Genomic DNA, 5,000 nt, shown 5'->3' on the forward strand with positions numbered 1-5,000 from the left:
ACTTTTAACACATAACTTGTGGGCCCCTGGGCCCAAATATATTAACAGCCTATGTGTAACCCTGATCATCATTATTGTCAAGTGGCTCTTTTTAGACACATGCCAGTAATGTCAGTGACACATACCAGTGTCAGTGATCTTGTGACATGTGCCAGTAGGTGTCAGTATAAGCACGTTATAAGCACATTAATCTTATAAGTCTCTTTGCTTTAATATTTAAAAATCATTAGGCAAATGACACCTGTTATCTTACATGCATATATGTTATGAGTTTTCAACATGCATTTAAAGGGGTGGTCCACTACGATATTATATTTTAAACTTCAGTTGATGTGTAATGTAGGTGTGTGAACATAAACAGCATCTCTGAATGTAAAATATTCAAAGTTTAATGCAAAGGGAGACCTTGATTTGTACAGAGTTAGCTTAGCAACGCCTACAATTAACGAATTTTGGGGACTACAAAAAATACTTCCGCCCCCTGTGAGATCACAAAAGTTCGTTATTGCGCATCCCACACTGCGCAGGTAAAGGCCGTGGCCAAAGGCGCTGTAACGTTACTGCAGAGAGAGAAATGCCATCCTGCTGTTTCCACAGAGCTGTTCTGTTTCTGTTGTTGGGCTTCCAAATGACACGACCCAAACACAGAAGTGCTTACAGTTCAATATTAATTATGTTCCAGAGAACTATAAAATACATAGCAAGCATGATTTGACAAAACACAGCTTCCAGAATCTCTCCCAGTTCAGTGCTGGATTCAGTTAAAATCTCCTCAAAGATGGAGCAAGGAGACGCTGTGAACTCTGAGTCATGACCTGTAAGTGTTTTTATTTGTTGAAATTGATCATGACATGTACAGTGTCTAACTTTAACGGTGTGTTGTAGCAAAGATGTAAACAACGGGAAATTATGGTAACCGCTAACGACTTAGCTAACGTTACAAATCTATATTTATCAAACGGCTGTAAACGCACACACACACATACACATACACGCACTCTTGGCCAGCACCTGCGTCTCTCTGTGGGAGACGGCAGAGTTTCTCTCTATAGGCAGCTTTGCTATGCGTTTTACAACTCGGACAATAAAGTCGCAAAAGATATGTGAACGATTCATGTTACTTACACAGGCATATTCCGCATATGCATGAAAGACGTCCTGTAACGCGTTGATTTAAAAAAAATACAGCAATGATTTCCCAACTGGAGTGTAACATCAAAAACAAATCAATCCAGGCTCACAAAGGTCTCATCTCACATCTTGTGCTTTATTCTGTCACCATAGAAAATAACTTAATCCGAGCATGAGAGAAAAAGAACAATAAAAATCTCTCCCGCGCACATGCGCTTCTCGTGTTACAGATACTTCATCGTATACACGCATAAACACACTAAAAGGCACAGAAACAGTTAAAGGAGCCGCATCCCATTTTCACTCGTTACAGACACGTGTTGACTGACTGACTGACTGACTGTTTACACAAAACGCGCGTGCTTGTCAGGGCGTGACGTGGAGCCGATCGGCGAATCACAGCATATTATGATGATGACCAATCAGAGTCACTTGAGGGTGGGCCTTTTAGAGAAACTAGGAAATATGACAGTCGTTTTCATGTTAGCTGAGTAGCTGTGTATAATCAAAGTGAGATTTATGAAAAAATAACACGATTTCCTTCAAGTTAAACATGAGCACACATTGCTTTGCATCTTATTAACACAACCAAGCCTTAAAAATAACATTCTGGACCACCCCTTTAATTAAAACTTTTTAAAGGATATTATTCAAAATACCTTAAAATGAAAATAAGTTAAATAATAAAATAAATGAATGAATTAAAAACATAGAGAAGTCCATATTGTAGGGAACAAAGGAACTGCCAGGATGCAATAATATAGAGTACAACAGATAAGTGTAACCCCTCCCATACATAAGCATGCCACAATAAATTTGACTGACATGTACTGTCAAATGACTATATTACGTACGGAAGTATGACTACGAATACATAATATAAATGCGTTTAAATTAAAACATCGTGGAGTAGCTCAGCAAATAAACTAACTTGCGACGCAATAAATTAGGTTAAAAGTCGCGTAATGATTAAATATGGTTTTGCTCGTGTTAATTAATGTCAGATGTCATGTCACTCCATGTTAAAACTGCTACTGTAAAACCGCGTTCAAGCGCACACAATAAGCTAAAACTCGCCTCAAGCACCGGCAAAAACAAATAACAATGAATGTGTCGAGGAAAGAGTAAGGACATATCTTAATTATTTATTAATAAACTTATTCTGAGTCAGTGTCGCAAAGATCCTGACTGGCAATCTCCTCTTGGACTCGCCTTTAGAAATTCATCTTTACGGATTACATGAAGGAGTTTTTTTGTTTTCGATTTGTTTTATTTCGTTAAGTAATAATTTAAAGCTTTCTATAAATATATTTATTATGTCTGTGAGGCATATACATTTTGCTTAATTTTGTTAAGCGCTCCTGTTCAAAAACCTGACAACAGAAAGCGTATAATTTTGGTTTTCTTTATTTTATAAAAACGCTGTAACGTTTTTTGATGTATTACTCGTACTTTGTGAGCAAAAATGACGGATAACTTTAAATTGCTCCCACTGAAAAAATGCAAGTGATTGCTCTGGCGCCTCGATGTCCTGCAAGCTTTTTATAAGCAAACTATGCGCCTAATAGCACACATTCTTTAACGTTTAAGCTACCATTGTTTTATACTTGAACTGTTTTATATCTTTTATTTTAGGCAAGTCGTGATGATCTGAGAAGGCAAACTGATCAAACAGACAATGATGGTCTTCCGCTGGGCGCTGTTCGTTAAAAAAATATATATTTTTAACGAATAAAAAATGCTCCAAACGTTTTTCTAAATAAGCTGAATAAAAAACGAAACTAAATATAAACACTTTGCCATTAGGCTACATACAAAACTGAACTATTTCATAGCTGAAACACTAAGTTGTTTAAGGAGAAGGGGGAAATATATTTTTGTCCCGTCTATTGCTTCACCGTTATTTCGAGAATTATCCCAGCGTAAATATGCAGATGTCATTCCCAAAACATATCAGCGTATATGTGCCGAAAACGAAAGTTTCATACAAATTCTGAATGGATTATAGCCTGGAAAGTGCAAAGCACGCTCCTCTTATTATCACTAAAAAGCGTCACTAATCTTAGTTCATAGAGATCTCACAAAGATCTGTTATAATTTATAAAGCTCTCTAAATTACACAATTAATCTTTTATTTACATGGCGTCTACACTCAAAAGATGATTCACGAGCACACAAAATGGCACTTAATAAAAACCAGTCCGGCGCTTTCAGCAGTGAGTGAATTCTGTGAATCTAGAGAAATGACAGATCAATATCCATCAACCTGATTTTTTTTTCCCCGCAGCCACAGTACGCCGGAAATCCGTCGTGGTGCCGGAACACTATCACCCCTGCAATTGTGCCAAGAGTGCAACGGTACATAGCTGTTTTTGCCTTGCTGTATTGCAATTTATGGCAAGTTCAGAGATCCATAACCTAAAATTGGTAGAGTACATTGATATTATTCTGGGTTTGCTGATAGATGGGAATATTGTTTACAAGACCCAAGTAAGATTTCAACGCACTTTCAAAGACCACTGAGATACAGCGCCACCAAATGTGCCAAGAGTACATTGGAACAACTGTTCTGCTGTGTCAAAATTAACTAGTGGTACCTAGCCTGAAAATGCTGGTGTTTAATTTGTGTATTATTTTACTGTGATAGACAAGTACAATATGTATAAGCGTCTTGTAAAATATCTATTTTTTTATAAAATACCAACAATAAGCTTATTAATAATAATAATAAAAATTATAATAACTTGTATTATTGTTATTATTATTATTATCATTATTAATATTAGTAGTAGTAGTAGTAGTATATAGTGTATGACTGTGGATGTTTCCCAGAGATGGGTTGCAGTTGGAAGGGCATCAGCTGCGTAAACCATCTGCTGGAGAAGTTGGCCGTTCATTCCGCTGTGGCGACCAAAGTTTAATAAAGGGAATAAGCCGAAAAGAAAATGAATGAGTACATATGTATACATATATAAATATATATGTAGAGAGAGAGAGACATATTTTACACACATATTTATAAATAGGTACATATTTATACATTTTCATAAGGTATATAGATTAATTGGCGATTAAAGAAGGTCGCTGGTTCGATCCTCGGCTCAATTGGCGTTTCTGTGTGGATTTTGCATGTTCTCCCTGTGTTCGCGTGGGTTTCCTCCGTATGCTCCGGTTTCCCCCACAGTCCAGACATGCGGTACAGGTAAATTGGGTAGGCTAAATTGTCTGTAGTGTGTGTGTGAATGTGTGTGTGGATGTTTCCCAGAGATGGGTTGTGGCTGGAAGGGCATTCGCTGCGTAAAAACTTGCTGGATAAGTTGGTGGTTGCTGGGGCGACCCCAGATTAATAAAGGGACCAAGCTGACAAGAAAATGAATGAATGAATGTAATCAGTACAATATGTATAAATGCATTGTAAAATATTTTCATTTCACTACTACTACTACTACTACTAATAATAATAATAATAACAATTATTATTAAATCATTATTATTAAATGATTATGTATTAGCATCTTTATTTTGTATAAATTTATAACACAAACATAATATTATTATCTTTAGTGTTAAACATTTTTAATGTTAAAATACACACACACACACACACACACACAGTTTATAGTACACACATATATAGTATGTAGTAGGCACACAAATACATATGGGTTACAAGTAAAACAATAAATGAATATGCAAAAAACTTGGCATATAGCACCTCCAACTGGGCATTTATTGAAATGTCTGTATTTTTACATTTTTTTTGGTCTGTCTTCTCAATGGTATAGAATTATACATATTTATACATATGCAGACGCATAGACATATACACTATTAGCCTGTTGTGTAATATTAGAGACAACACGGTACAG

Source organism: Danio rerio, chromosome 4 (genome assembly GCF_049306965.1).
Source record: "Danio rerio strain Tuebingen ecotype United States chromosome 4, GRCz12tu, whole genome shotgun sequence".
Classification (NCBI taxonomy): Eukaryota; Metazoa; Chordata; class Actinopteri; order Cypriniformes; family Danionidae; genus Danio; species Danio rerio.